The following is a 17,537-nucleotide window of genomic DNA, read 5'->3' as shown; positions in this document are numbered from 1 at the left end:
TCCATCAATGCATTATATTTCAAACACACTTTTATGCTATCAAATACCAAACCAACCAAAATACCATTAAACATACATCAAACACATAATACATATTTTGAATGGCACAAAACATAACCAAATGATCATAACATATATATACCAAAGCCCTATTTACATGCCACTTATAATTGGATCAAAATGAATAATTAGTTACTGATTAAATTGTTGGATAGTGTGATCTCCAAAAGCAATCCAATCGACAGCTCAATCTGACGAAATATTAGGAAGAAAAACCAAAACGAGGTAAGCTTGCTTAAAGCTTAGTAAGTTCACATTGAGTGTAAACTTTAACTTATCATAAAGGACTTAACTTAAACCTTTCACAATAAAAAATCATAACCAAGGTCACGAATTCATTTAATTGCCAATACACATCACAAGTTTCACAAGGTTAGTAAATTAACATATACAAAAACGTGTAACTTCTTCTTGTCAATAAACATATACAATTAAACACATTTGATATACTCTTTATTCCTCATCTACTCATTTAACATTTCACATCTTCATTTCAAATATTCATTTCAAATGTCCCTTTTTACATATCTATATCCAAATAAACATTTCATAAAAACACTTCATATAACTATTTCCATATAATCGATTCATAAAATCATTCTGTATATCTATTTTCATATAATCGATTCATATAACCATTTCATATATCCATTTCATATAACAATTTCTTATATCTATTTCATTTTATACATTTAACACTTGGTTAACCAAATGAAATAATGTCGGATACTTGCTCACGCGAGCTGCAACTATAATTGCTTACACGAGCTATGAAATGGGTTTGCTCACATGAGTTGTGGGTTGAGATGTTAGGCTACATGATGTTTCTCACACGAGCTGTGGAGAATTCGCAACAAATGTAAGACCTTAGCAATCGGTAGGGCATCCAAGACCAACACCTGAAACAGTACATAACCCTAATGACATGTCATTTGTATCCTAAACATTCATAAGGTTCATATGGGCCATGATTCACATTCATATCATATATGTAATATCCCTAAACCGGGTCTAGTAGTTTCGGGTATATTTTTTAGGTTCTGATCATGAATTTAGGAATTTATCGGGTTAACAGTAATTTTAATTTAATTTTGGAGGTCAATTTCATCTAAAATTGATTAAACAATAATCCGGAAAAATAAAAATATTTTTGAAAATTTAATTTTGATGTAATTCAATAATTATTAGTGAAAATAATTAATTTGGGTTGAAAAATAATTTTAAAATAATTTTTATTGGGAGTTAATTTGAGTTAAATTTAAATATTAATTAAATTGAATCTAATTGTAAAATAAGGGAAGTTTTGGAGTATTTATTTGGCAAATAAACCTTTAAATTCAGAATTTTGGAGGGAAAGGATCAATTGGTAAAGTAACGAAAATGTGAGAGTGACCATTGGGCAAATTTCCTAATTTTTAAATTTCTGGTAGGTTATTTCAGTTTTAAACATAATGCATCTAGCCCACTTTTCACACCATTTACATCAGATCAGAGAGCTATAAAAATTGTTTTCTTTGCATGGTTTTAAAGATCTATCATTAAAGAATAGATTCAATAAATTTTCTTCTCAAAATACTCTCTCTTTTCACTCGAAATTATTCACAAAAGTAGCCAAAAATATTCTAAAATTTCTCAAGATTTTTAAATCAAAATTTTCAATCAAAGGATTTAGAACGAATCAAAGGTAATTATTATTTCTAAACTTATTTTTATGATGATTAGAAGTATATTTACATTATTTGAGTGATAATTACATGATTTTTTTTATCAATGTCATCTTCTTCAAAAGCTTCAGGTGCTTTAATGGTGGATCATGAATTTTGAGAGGAAATCCACAAATCAATAGATGTTCCAACTCAAAATGGATCTATTAGAAGATCTTATTTATCAAGATTAAACATGTTTTGTAAGGTAATTTAAAGAAATTCGCATTTCATTATCTTCATGAACCGATTTATCGGATTTTTGTGAAATTGATGCTTAGTATATGTTTATTTGGTCTAGTATTGATGTTTGGAAGTCATTAGGAGGGCTAGAGTGATCCATTTTGTGAGGAATCGAGTTTTCGGCTTGATGATACAAATCCAGTAAGGTAACTTTGAGTGAGAATTTCGTGTAGCCTAATTTATGAAAATTTGTGTTTATTATATCTTTTGAAAGGTGGTAATATCCATTTTATCTCTGTTGAAGCTCCAAATCTTGAAGAGGGTCGAGCTAATCGAAATTGAAGTTTGGATTTGCTTGGTTGATCACTTGGTTGTGATTGAGTTAGTTGTGCGGTGAGTGTTATTAAAGGGCGATTTGGTAAATTGACTCACTTATGCTTAATTGGATGATTAATTATTGATTGCAAATATTTAATTGAGTTTTGGTTGGTTAATTTTGCAAGATTACTGATATATGTTTAAGTGATGAAATTTTTGTCTAGTGTTGGTAAGTGAGCATCTAGTGATTTTATGTGCTTGATTTAATTGATTATAATGATGAACTAAGCAAGTATGCTAGAGTTTTTGGTTCATGGTATGTTGATATTTCAATTGATAAATGAACATTAAAAATAGGTAATTGGTATGCTAGATTTAATTTGATGTTAAAATGGCTATGTTACATGATTCAATATACATTTTGACACTTTAAATTGAGCACATTATTGACTAAAATTATGTTATGATTGATTGATTATATTGGCATTATAGCATGGTGGATCCATTGGATATAGTTGGCATGCCATAGGATTTGTGAGTACTCACCACATTGATATGTTATTTGTGAGCAATGAGGCTCTAGGTGGACTGATTTGGAGTAGATAAGGGAGTGTTGAGCTTGGGTCTCCACTCAAAAGGACTGATTTGAGGCGATATAAGGGAGCATGTGGCCTCGGCCTGCTCAATCCGAGATTGATTTTGATTCTAATTGGGAGTAAGGAGATCCGTTTATCTGATGTATGATCACTCGATTAAGCCATGATTGTATATGCAAATATAAATGTATGGAATGTTATGTGCTAAATTAATGATTATATGCCATGATTAATTATGATTTTTGATATATAGTTGAGCATATGGCATTGAACTATTATGGGTTGATATTGTGACTGAAAATTAGTTTTTGATTGGTTTCGATTTAAGTAAGATTTGGATGTTAATTTACTCATCGTTTTATTAACATTCACTGAGCTTTTTAAGCTCACACCCTCACATTCGTGCAGTTAACTGACGGGATTGAGGAGCTGAGGAGTCGAGCAAGAGCGTTCCAAGAGATTAAAGCTCGGTAAAGATTTAGTTACACGTTTTAGAGATGTTAATCAGGCACTATAGGACTTCTGGGACTTAGTTTAATTTGGTTGAAATTGGACTTGGACATTGGACATTTTTAATTTTGGATGGTTTTATAATATCATATATGCATGTTTGAGTTTGATTATTGAATAATTTACAGTGTATTTGTAACGACCCAAAATTCGTGGGCACCGAAAAAGTGTGTTATCGGGCCTCCGTCTTAGTGAAATAAGTTCGAAAATAATTATTAAAAATATTTATGAGCCTAGTGGTGTTCTAATTAGGTTTTAATTAAGTAAATTTAGCTTAATTTAGAGTAATTAGCAAAAAGGATTAAATGGAATAAACAGTGAAAGTCTAATTATAGATTAAAATAAAGTAAAAAGGGCTAAAATGGGAATTAAGCCATTTAGCATAAGTTGAGACGACAAACATGTTAAAATCTAAGATATTTTTAGATTTTAATTATGTAAATATATATAATTTAATTATTAATTATTTTTATTTAAGTATATAGATATTTATTATTTATTATTATTCTATTAAATTATAATTTATATTATTAAATTATGATTATTATTATTATTATTAAAAATAAATTAAAATAAAGACAAATGTATGGTGATTAAATTATACAAGTGTAATTCATATATTTATACATTTGTAATATATTTATTTAATTACTTTTTATTTAATAAAAAGTTTTTTATCATATTGAAATATTAAATTATATAAACTAAATAAAATAAGGACAATTGGATGGTGATGATAATAGGCAAGTGTAAAATATATGTGTGTCCAATTGTAATATATATATTTGTTATTAAATAAGATATTTATAATTAATATTATTATAAATTTAATAAAATAAAAGATTAAAAGAAATGAAATAAAATAAAGTAAAGTAGAAACAGAGAACATTTCGAAACAGAACAGGAAAGAAAAAGGAAAGAAAGAAGAAAGGGAAAATTAAGGTTTTAAAGCTTGAAGTTTAATTGGTAAGTTTAATCAAGTCCTTTTCTTATAAATTTGATGTTTTTGGAATCTTAGAGTGAAATACTCTTGAATTTAAGTTGAAAATTTGAAAGTTAATAGATTTTTGAGTAGGGTTTATGTTGAACAAATGATGGAATTGGGGGATTATTTGATAGAAATTTTGATTAGAATTGAATAAAGGATTGAATTGTAAACTAAGCTATAAGTTTTGAGTTTTAGGAATTAAATTGAAATAAATTCGAAATTATGAAAATATGATAAAAATTAAGTAGTTAGATGTGAGTTTGGTAAGAAATTGAGTAGTAAAAAGGTATGAATTGAGAAAGAAAAATATATAGGTTTAGTTGGGATTAAAGTGGAATTAAAGTAAAAGTTAGATAAAAATTTCAGCATTTAAATTGTGTTATGCTAATAATTGTGAAATTATTTTAATTGTTCGTAGCTAATATCGAGCTTGAAGTATCGGCCCAAAAAGAAAAAGGAAAGATCGTCGAGGATTAAATCCAAAGAGAATTCTAGTTTGTATCACTATAACTCAAGCTTTATAATTAATATGTGTTTAATTTAATATGAATATGTGGTAAGTATTTTAAGGTAAGTATTTAATGAAATAATAACATTTTTGATTGGGTATTAAAATTGAGATTGATACTGAACTGAATTATTGAATTCTGAATATTGTTTTGAGTACCGAATTGAATTGTGAAATTACTGAATAATGTTACGTATATTGCATTGAACTGTAAAATTTCTAATGAAGTGAATTACTCTATTACTGTGAAAATTGATCAAAATAATAAATTATAATTAATATTGAATCGAAATGGAAATTATACTGAAAATTGATTTAAATACCCTATTAACTAGTCGGGCTAGTCGGATATAGTTGGCATACCATAGGATATGGAAGAGTACGGGTTTTTGCCAGCTTACTGATCAGGCACTTATGTGCCGACTATTGTTACTGTTACTGTTACCGATTCGACACTTTGTGTGTCGAATACTGTTACCGTTATTGTTACAGATTCAGCACTTTGTGTGTTGAATACTATTACTGTTACTGTTACTGCTACTGCTACCATTACTGATTACTTATTAGATATTGTGTACCGTTAAGGCACATTGTGCCGTACTGGTGTGTTCGTTGGAATCCGTGTATCCGCCGAGTCCGAGTCAAGTTAATAGGGATAAATGAAATAAATCTACTGATAAAACTAAATTTGAATGATATGTCCTATGTGAAAGTTGAGAATTGAAATAAAGAAATAAGAATGGTATATATATATAATCACCCTTAAATGCTCATTCACTCATACATTTTTGATTGCATGCAACATAGTATATTTAGTCACTCAAATACTCATAAACTTGATTAATTCATGACTTTGTAATGTCAACATATTGCCTATCCAAACCATCATGCTTCCATAATTTCATAATTATTCATCATGGTAAACCTCTTTCAATTTACCTAATTATATCATAACTTTGGTCATACTTATTATCCAAGATTCATTCATTTAGCATATATGGCATTCATCACACATTTCATCCACAAGCAACCACATCAAGCATAACACATTGCATGCATGTATAATTAATTAGGGTTACAACCCAAATAATCAATATGAACCATATCACATGGCCATATACAAAATGAATCAAATATTACCATAAGCCAATACATTTGGCTAGACCAATATGACATATAACAAAAAGGCCAAGTCCCTATACATGTCATACTCAAAATGTTGAAACTAACTATACCCAATTATCCAATTGATAGTGTGATCGAGTCTTTGGCGTCTTTCGATCCCTGAGCTAGCTTGGCAATACTATAAGAAAATGGAAAAGAGAAGAAAGTAAGCATAAAGCTTAGTAAGTTCACATGCAAATAAATACTATAATCATATATATATACCATTAACATAACATAGTTTACATATATGTCATCATAAATTCGTAGGCATAACTTGAATTTGTAGACATAACTTACACATTTTCAATCTTACCAAAAGTTCATCACATACCGAGCTCATTTATATGAGTCTCTCGTACATACCTGTACCAACTCGTAACACCTTGTCATATTTCCTTATCATTGACTTATTTATCGAATCACAGGTTTACTCGTTGAACACTCGGAATACTATCGGATACACGGAAGACTTGCACATAGTGCTTCAAACGTAGCCACATGCTACCTTATATCACAATCACACGTTGCTCTCCCTCGAGCTAATCACGAGCCTACTCACACAAGCTGACAGTCAAGACGTAACTACTCGGGCTACTCACACAAGCTAATAGGTACCCGCAACACATGCCGGGCTACCCAGCCACTGGTAGAACATACAAGACTAGCACCCTGATTCACATAATCAAATACACACATAATTTCATGAGCTCATAATCACATAGTTCCTAGTGACATGTCACATTGTATCCTAAATTATTCCTAAGGTTCAAACGGGATTTTCTCGATAACGCATATTTGTCGAACTTGTTCACATTCACAATGTCATGCTCATAAATAATAGCCGTTCATACACTCGTCATAATAATTAAACATAGAGATTCATACATAAATAAAAAATTCAAACATGATATATCATTGCATTATTTACACATGAACTTACCTCGGTACAAAATATGGACAATTAATTTGATTTAGTCCAAAATCTTGTTCTTTCCCCGGTCTAGGTTTGGACTCCATTTTTCTTAATCTATAATATCAAATTTGACTCATTTAATCATCACATTATTCAAATTAGTCCAAAAACTATATTTAGGTGGAATTATAGTTTTGCCCCTAAACTTTCACATATTTCCAAATTAGTCTCTAGGCTCGTAAAATGAAATGTGTTCATTTTCTTTGTTATCCAAGCCTAGCCGAACTTATAACATACTCATAGAAGCCCACATTTCTCATTAAATTATACATCTTACTACCCATTTTACAAACTTTACAAATAAGTCATTTTTAGCCATTTTCACTAGAAATCACTTAGTAAAAGATGTTTAACCACACATCAAACATTCATATTCCTCCATTAAACATCAAAACACATGCATGTCATACATGGGTAAAATTTCAAACATGAACCCTACTTTAAAATAATGGTAGAAATAGGTAAATCGGGTTATGAGGATTTCAAAAATGTAAAGAGCATTAAAAACGGGGTTAGGATGTACTTACAATCAAGCTTGAAAGATGACAAAACCCTAGCTATGGAGAGCTTGAGAATTTCGGTCAAGGGTTGGAGAAGATGGACAAATTTTGGCTTTATTTTCCCTTTTTATTCTTTTATTAACCAAATGACAAAAATGCCCTTAAGGCCTTTCTTTCAAAATTTTCCTATTCATGCCCATTTTTTTCCATAACTATAGAAATTGGGAAACTTGCTATTTAAGGACCTCTAATTAATAATCCATGACAATTTCATGCTTAAGGCTTCTAGAACTCACATTTTGCAACTTTTGCAATTTAGTCCTAAATGTCAAATTGGACACTTTATCAATGAAATTTTCACACAAGCATGCAATCATATCATAGACCTCCTAATAATCATAAAATAATTATTTCTACTTCAAATTTATGGTCTCGAAACCACTGTTCTGACTAGGACCTAATTCGGGATGTTACAAAACCACTTAGCCATTGTTAACAGTTTAATTAACAAAATTTACCAAATACAAATTTATTAAAACACAATAATCAACTTGTAATTATTAATAAATGCTATTTAAGAACACACTCGTCGAAATTGTGGTCCCGAATTCTCCCCCTTAGGAAATTTGATCCTCGAAATTTCTTACCTAGAATAAGTTTGGGTACTGCAATCTCACAGAATCTTTAATTTTCCAAGCAAATCTGTCTCAACTAGCTTGTTCTCGCCCAATTCTGATCAGTATAACGGGGTTTTACATTTCGATCCTAAAAGCTTCAAAAGATGTCATTTTAATACTAGATTGATATTTGTTATTATAATCAAACTCAGTCAACAGCAAATATTTTTCCCAGCTACCCTCTAAATCAATGATACAATATTATAACATATCTTCTAGAATCCAAATTACCCGTTCTGACTACCTATTTGACTATGGTTGAACTGTTGTACTGAAGTTAAGTTTAATACCCACAACCTTGTGAAGTTTACTCCAAAATTTTAGAAGTGATCTTAGATCTTGATCATAATTGATATACAATGGCACTCTGTGCAATCTGTCATTCTCTGATACAACAAGTCAACTAGATTTTTAAACAAGTAATCTGTTCTGACTGGAATAGAATGAGCCGATTTCATTAGTCTGATAATAAAGATTCAAATAAAGTTTTTCTTTCTTGACATCAAAAGTAGTCTAGATAAAAAAATCCATCGTAACTCTCTCCTATTCCTACTCATAAATCATAACATATGGTAATAATTTAGTCAAGACTTGATATTCAACTTTGACCTATTAACATACTACACATCTCGGTACGAACACTGAAATTTCACATTTTATTCCGGCCATCAATAACTCTAACTCAAGTTATTATACATTTTTTCGTTGCCTGGTTTAAATAAAATAGACGCTGCTATGAACCTCATGTAAGATATCTTTTATAATCTTAGAATTGTTCAGCATACAAATTCAATTTCGAAAATATAGATTATTATCACAATCAATACTGAAATTAGATATCTGATCATTCTAAATATGTTCCTGTTTAGCTAACAAATTTAGGAAAACCTCGATAAATGAATATTTGATAATTTTATAATCTCGGTTAAATAATAAAACGTTGATCCCCATCCGTTGCTATTGAGAAAAAGACTCCGCAAGAGGTATGGTCTGGTAATCCTGTATATTATTCTAATTTAAAGATTTTTGGGTGTCTTACGTATGCTCATGTTGATAATGGAAAATTGGAACCGAGATCCATTAAATGTGTTTTTCTTGGTTATAAAGCTGGTGTAAAATGGTATAAGTTATGGTGTCCTAAAAATAGAAAAGTTGTGATTAGCAGAGATGTTGTTTTTGATGAATCTGCTATGTTTTCTAACTTATCTCTTAAAGACTCTTCCAATAAACAAAATCAAAAGCAGGCGGAGCATCAGATCAATACTGAGTTGACTCCTTAAGCCAGTACAAAAATTGAGAATAGAGTTGCTTCTTCACCGCAATACTCTATCGCCAAAATTATAAGAGAAATTAAATCACCAAAGAAGTATGTTGAGGCTGATCTAGTTGCTTAGCTTTAAATGTGGCTGAAGATATAGATGCGAATCAAGAGCCATTTAATTATTCTGAGGCAGTTAGCTGTGAAGACTCAGAAAAGTGGATGTTTGCTATGCAAGAGGAGATGGAATCACTCCACAAAAATAGAACATGGGATCTTGTGAAACTTTCTAAAGGTAAAAAGGCTATTCGTTGTAAATGGGTGTTTAAAAAGAAAGAAGGGACTCAAGGAGTTGAAGAACCTAGATATAAAGCAAGGCTTGTTGCAAAGGGTTACAGTCAAATTCTAGGAGTGGACTTCACAAATGTGTTCTTGTAACAGCCTGATTTAGACCCTAATCAGAACGGTGGTTTTGGGACCACGAATCCAAGTCAGAAAAATATTTAAATATTATTTTTCAAGTTTATTATATGTGAATTTGCATGTGTGAAAGTTTCGTATGAAAATTTGATTATTTGTGTGCTTAATTTAATAAAAGTGTTTAATCACGTAAATTGAAAAATTGATAGTTTATTTTATAAAGACCAATTTGTTAATGGCTTTATAAATTGATGTATTTATGTTGCAAATAAACCTTTAGACTATGTGATTGCCGAATGTATCGTTATTATGTATGTTTTTGTTATTAGTTTTAAAAGGTTAAATATGTAATTATGTAAATAATATAAATGTTATAATATAACATAAATAATAAAATGATGTTCATATATGCATGCTTTGACTGAAAATAAAAAGAAATGGTGATATTCGACCATTTCTCAAGCTTGATTCAAGGTTAGTTTGGTTTCGATTTTTGATAATTTTTACGTTTTTGATATCGTTGCTTTGAATACTATCCGGCCCATGCTAGAATTTCTAATTTTGATGAATGTTTTGAGTTGTGCCATTGATGAATATTTGTGTTTTGTGATGTTTGATGATGAAATATTAAATATATGTTTTAGATTAACATGTTTTGTATTGGAATTTTTAATGAATTTGAGTAATTAGGGCTAAATTGAAAAAATAATAAATTAAAGGACTAAAATGTGAAATAAATGAAATATATGGACTAGTATGAGTATAAGGAATATTCAGCCTAACTATGTTGTTGTGGGATTGTGCATATTTTGTGTTTTATGCAATATGGACAAAATTGTGAAAAATGTGAAATATCAAGGGTAAAAGTGTAATTTTCCCATTTGTGTGTTTTTGGATGAATTTGGTTGAATATTTGATTTAATAAGTTTAATTTATAATAATTTAGATCAATAAAAGAGAAAATCAGATTTAGATCTGGGGAAAAATAAAGTTGTCGACTAGCCGATCTGTACAGATTTTTCATCGTCTGAGGTAAGTATTTAAGCAATTAAACATCATTAATTTTATATGTAACTTAGTTTAATATGCTGTTTTGGAATATCTGAAAGTTTCGATATATGAATTGTTTATGAGACAATGTTATAATAGTGATATTCGGGCTTTGAGCCTAGCAAGCCTTGTGCTGGTGAATTTAATCGGGCTTATTGCCTAGCAGGCTTATTGCCGGTGTATAAAAATCAGACTTTGAGTCTAGCAGGTCTTGTACCTGTGTGAAATACATGCTTAGGCCTAGCAGGCTTTATGCTGGTGAATTATTATAAGTTTATGCTTAAAAGACTTTCTGCTGATGTGGAAATTAAATACGTTAAATGAGCTAAAATGACCAAGCATGAGTTTAGCTTATTACGTAATTGGAACAAGTTAAGTAAGCTTCTTGATATCTATTATAAGATATGTAAGATATAAGTGAAGAATGTGAGTAGATATGAGACGTATGTTTCGGCTATATATATATATATATATATGAAGTTGAGTTTTGATTCATGAGTATATATTTATTTGAATGTAAGCATACTTGGTATAATGTCATTTTGGGAATGAAAAGTTGAATGATATTATGCCAAGTGTGATACATAAGCATTCGGCCAAGGTAACTTATTTGTGTAAAAGTATAAGTTATAAATAAATGAGATGATATGTTTGAGATTAAGTATAACAATAATGTTATAATTTGGCTTGTTTTAAATGATTTGATTATTCTTTTGAATGATTAAATTTGCTTATGACTTACTAAGCTAAATTAGCTTACTTTGTGTATTTATGTTTACCTCTGTTTTATAGATTTTAGTTTCAAGTTACAAGCTCGAGGATCTTCAGCAAAGTCTAACACACTATCGATCGCCTTCGGTATTTTATAAACTGAATTTTTAAACTTATGACATATATAGGCTGGAACATGTTTTGAAACGACGAATTTTGGTTTTGTACAAAGCCATGTGAAAATGGCTTAGTATTTATGCTTAGTCTTGGTTTTATGTGTACTTAGTTATCATGTTTAATGAGATATGCATGAATGTGGTAAAAATTCATTTCAATTAAAGTGTTAAGTACTATGGATGGATGATGTTTTTTGGTAAGTGTTTTATACATTGAAAATGGCTTTATTATTAGGTTTAAATTCGGTATTGGTTGGATTATAGTTAAAGTTTATTTGGTTATCATGTTGTATATCATGGTTGAACATAATTTTTGTTATATGAAAGTCTTGATGTAAAAGTATAAGTTATAAATAAATGAGATGATATGTTTGAGATTAAGTATAACAATAATGTTATAATTTGGCTTGTTTTAAATGATTTGATTATTCTTTTGAATGATTAAATTTGCTTATGACTTACTAAGCTAAATTAGCTTACTTTGTGTATTTATGTTTACCTCTGTTTTATAGATTTTAGTTTCAAGTTACAAGCTCGAGGATCTTCAGCAAAGTCTAACACACTATCGATCGCCTTCGGTATTTTATAAACTGAATTTTTAAACTTATGACATATATAGGCTGGAACATGTTTTGAAACGACGAATTTTGGTTTTGTACAAAGCCATGTGAAAATGGCTTAGTATTTATGCTTAGTCTTGGTTTTATGTGTACTTAGTTATCATGTTTAATGAGATATGCATGAATGTGGTAAAAATTCATTTCAATTAAAGTGTTAAGTACTATGGATGGATGATGTTTTTTGGTAAGTGTTTTATACATTGAAAATGGCTTTATTATTAGGTTTAAATTCGGTATTGGTTGGATTATAGTTAAAGTTTATTTGGTTATCATGTTGTATATCATGGTTGAACATAATTTTTGTTATATGAAAGTCTTGAGGATTGGTTGTTGATTTTGAATGTGGCATGAACAAATTGGTTATGTTATATAATTATAAATATGTAACACCCCGAACCCGAGACCGTCGCCGGAGTCGAACACGAGGTGTTAACAGACTTCAAACCACTTATTAAAAATTTCCCAGACAAGCTGCCAATCTGCGTACTAGTCACTTTAAAAATCATATCTTGAGTTCTGAAACTCGAAATCCAGTTCCATAAATTTTTCCCGGAACTAGACTCATATATATATATGGTAGAATTTTTGTAGAATTTTTGGTCGGGCCAATTGGTACAGTTTATTAGTTAAAGTCGTCCCTGTTCCTGGGTTCGACTACTCTGACCCTTGTGCATTACGACTTAGATATCTCCCTTTACAGAGCTCCAATACTTATGCCGTTGGTTTCTAATGAAACTAGACTCAAAATGGAATCTATACATATAAAGCATGACTTCTAATTATCTCTGATTAATTTAGGGTGAATTTCTAAAGTCGGGACAGGGGATCCAGAAATCACTCTGGCCCTGTTTCACAAGAGTTTAATTATCTCCTAACATACAGCTCATATGGTCGTTTTGTTTCTTCTATATCAAAATAGACTCATCGATCTTCAATTACATAATTTATTCATTAATTAATTCCATTTCTACTATTTTTAGTGATTTTTCAATCTCACGTCACTGCTGCTGCCAGCATCTGTTACTAAAGCAACTATGCCTATTTCGTGATTTCTCCTTGATCTAACTAGTAATTCATCATACATATCACAAATTATGATCATGACTAGCCATGCCAAAGGCTAATCATTGTCAAACATCTCCCTACTACACTATTGCCATATCATGAATTTTAACACCAAAAATAATCAACCATGACATATGGCATAAAAATCGAATTACCAAGACTTACGACCTAACGTTATAGAGCCAAATCCAACCGAACATTTATGTCATTTTCGCATGGCTAAAAGTTTACATACCAAATTTCAACAAAACATATTAGCCTATACATGCCGAAATGTTCTCCTAGACCGACTAAAAAGAAGATACCAAAAGTTGCTAGCCGGTGTGATGACTTCGATGACAGTCCCGAGCACGCAAAAAGACGAGTCCAAGAAACCTAAAATAGGTGACAAGGAAACACCGAGTGAGTATATAACTCAGTAAGTCATAAGCAATGCACTACCATCCATTAATAACATTTCACAAGAGGAAACAAAATGGAACGAGGCTAGTTACTCCATCCATACCGAACTATGCCATAGTTCCTTAGACCTATCGGTTCAATCTCATACCAAGTCATGCATTCACATTCCATATACTAATCAATAGGATATTTGAGGCATTTTCATACATCATTTTATTTTCGTTACAATCATACAACTAAACGACCTTTCACCTATTCCACGATAAATCTTATGTACGTGACTTCAATTATAATTGTCACATAGGTTCAAACTTACCAAGCTCAACTCCAAATATAAATATAGCGCCTATTAGCCATGAACTCAAGGTACTTACCCGATCCGTTGTCCGTGATCAACTCAATAATGTCGCACACTTAGTGTCCATAGTGATTCAAAAATATATATTAAGTCCGCACACTCAGTGCTATATAATCAACTCGCACACTTAGTGCTATATAATCAAACTCGCACACTTAGTGCTGTACAATTTAAACCCGCACACTTAGTGCCAATCTCATGATCATAAATGTTTATACCCGCACACTTAGTGCCGAAATCAACAACTCAATACATCTCACCTCTTTTCTTTTCATTCAACACTTTCATCACCACATGCATACATGTATATAAATTTATCATTCCATTCGGCATAATTACATAGACATTATGTCTATTTAGATCAATACAAAATATATGCTTGGTGACTTACCTTATGTTGGGGAAAACGATTCCAACTCGGCTACTCGATGTTCTTTCCTTTGCCCTTGCTTGCCTCTCCACCTTTAACTTCTTGAGCTAAATCGATAAATTAACTAGTTTAACCGTCTTGCTAAATATTTATATCAAAATATTAATGATTTCATAGCATAGGAGACACATGGCCAATTCTTATCTTTCTACCCCATGCTTTTGAACTATTTGGTTAACAACCATATACTATCACCCTATTGTCGATAATCCAATCAAGGATAGTATCACAATTGTGTACACCCATGTGACAGCCCTAAAGTGACCCTAGTCGGAAAGCGGTCTCGGGACCGCTAGACCGAGTCACCAAATTATTTGAATGTGATAATTATTGCCTAAAATATGTGATTATAAATGTGTGAAAGTTTTAAGCTTCGATTTAGTTAATTGCATGTGAATTTAGTTGATAGGACTTATGTGAGAAAATTTAGAAATGTGCTAGGCAAATGCAAGTGGCCTAATAGTGCATGTAACCAAAGGGGTGGACTTGCATGTCAATTTCCCCCCCATTTAAGTACTAGTGGCCGGCCATGACAAGGGATGATGGGCAAAACATGTCATGAAACATGTTGTGTTAATGGAAAAATAAAATAAGAAGCATGGGCAAAACATGTCATGAAACATGTTGTGTTAATGGAAGAATAAAATAAGAAGCATAGGCAATAAACTAATAAGAAATTGAAGGAAGAAAACAAAGAGAAAAAAATGTGTTCATCATTCTCATGCATGACCAAAAAAAAAAGAAGAGAAAAGCTCTCATGTTGTTCTTGGCCGAATAGGAGAAAGAAAAAGAAGGAAAAAGAGCTTTAAGGAAATCGGCTATGGTGGTTTGATAGACTAAGGTATGTTCGATGATGTTCCATGAGATGCATGCATGTTTTAGTAGTTAGCTTGAGTTCTAAATAGCCCATGGTTCAAATCTTTACTATGTCATGGAGATGATATTCGGCCAAGGTGGATTGGTGTTGATATCATTTGCATGCTAAAAGTGAAGCTTTGTAATGGTGCATGTGATGGTGGATTGATGATTCTTGAATCTTCTTTTTAGTATTTTTGAGTGAGACATTAAGTTCTTTGTTTAACCATGACCAAAAATTGAAATGGTATGGTGTTGTGATGCAATCGGCCCCAACATAGACATGTATGTTCGGCCACATGAATAAGTACATAAGTTATGTGTATGTTCGGCCATAGGTAGCCTATTGATGGCTTTAGCTTGACTTAGAAAATTCGGCTAAGGGGAAATATTAGCTAGTATGTTGAATTCGATTCGTGATTTCGTACATATGTGACTCTAGTGTCTAATGTATATATGGGCTAAGTACCTTGAGCTTCTCTTTTGATGTTCGAATGAATTGTATTAAATTGCTTGATGTGATTAAAAATGCGTATGACCATTGTGTATTTGAGCTAAAAGGTGGCCATATGACCTATCAAACTCCTTGTCATATTCGGCCATAAGCTAGCAAAATGAGACTTTAATGAGTTAAATTTGTTTGAATTAAGCTCAAGAGCAAAGGGGAACTAAATCCGATAAAGGGAAGGAAAAAGTGGTCGAATAGCCGTCGAAACCGTTCGACAACATCCGAGGTAAGTTCTTGAGTAATAGAGCTTAAATTATTATTTGATTAGATCATGTTTTAAGCAAATCAAAATCGTGCTCTTTGTGTGTGGCTATTGAGCCGAAATGGCAAGAGTGATAAGTGTCTTGTGTTTGAGTTTTGCTAATGAAAATGAAATACGAATGTGTCATGATTTATTGTTAAATGTGCATGGTTATTCGAATGATGTCCGGGCTAAGTCCCGAAGGCTTTGTGCTAAGTGACCATATCCGGACTAAGATCCGAAGGCATTTGTGCGAGATACTAATTCCGGGCTAAGCCCGAAGGCATTGGTGCGAGTTACTAAATCCGGGTTAAGTCCCGAAGGCATTTGTGCGAGTTACTATAACCGGGCTATGTCCCGAAGGCATTTGAATGAGTAGCTATATCTGGTTAAATTCCGAAGGTACGTGATTCGAGAATGAACGATCTTGCTGTAAAAATTTCAGTTAATACGCTTGTAACATCCCAGCATTGAGGTATGTTTCGTATGTGCTTTGAATTAGTTGAGCCCTTACAAATAAGTATTCGCTCAGTTGATAAATGAGCTACCGGCCTTTGGCTAAGTTGATCTTTGTGTATGAATAAAAGGGTTGGTAATGTGAAGTAAGTATGATATTGAAAATTTGTGCATATGAAATTATCCGTTTAGCTACATGAATGCTATACTTTGGTTGTGTCTAAATTCTTTGCTCAAAACTTACTAAGCATTTAATGCTTACTCCGTTTCTTTGATTCTCTGTTTTATAGATTTTGGTTCTTCAGCTATCGGACTCGGGATTTTGAAGTCGAAGTCGCCCACACTATCAAAGCCCCCTTTTGGTACAATTTTGGTTGAACTTCGAAATGGCATGTATAGGACTACCTTTTTTGTTGTGGGTCATGGACCCTTTGGATTTGTATAATTTTGGATAGCCATGCGAAAATGGCTTATATATGTTTGAGCATAATGTTATAATCATTTGGTATGGATATGCTTAACAAGGATTGGCCATGGGAATGGTTAATCACTATCATAATTTGTGCTATTTATGCTAAAAGGGCTAGTTGAATCATGGAAACTATGAAATAGGTAAAGTCTACCTTAAAGGCAGATGCTGACAGCAGCAGTGATGTAGATTTGGAAAATCACTAAAAATAGTAGGAATGGAATTAAATAGTGAATAAATTATTCAAACGAACCTTGATGAATCTATTTTCATAGGAAAGTAACGAAACGTTCATATGAACAGTATATTATGAGATGCTAAAGTTTTCGTGAGAC

The sequence above is a fragment of the Gossypium hirsutum genome, chromosome A06 (assembly GCF_007990345.1).
Source record: "Gossypium hirsutum isolate 1008001.06 chromosome A06, Gossypium_hirsutum_v2.1, whole genome shotgun sequence".
NCBI lineage: Eukaryota > Viridiplantae > Streptophyta > Magnoliopsida > Malvales > Malvaceae > Gossypium > Gossypium hirsutum.
Note: the sequence above shows the minus strand (reverse complement) of the source record.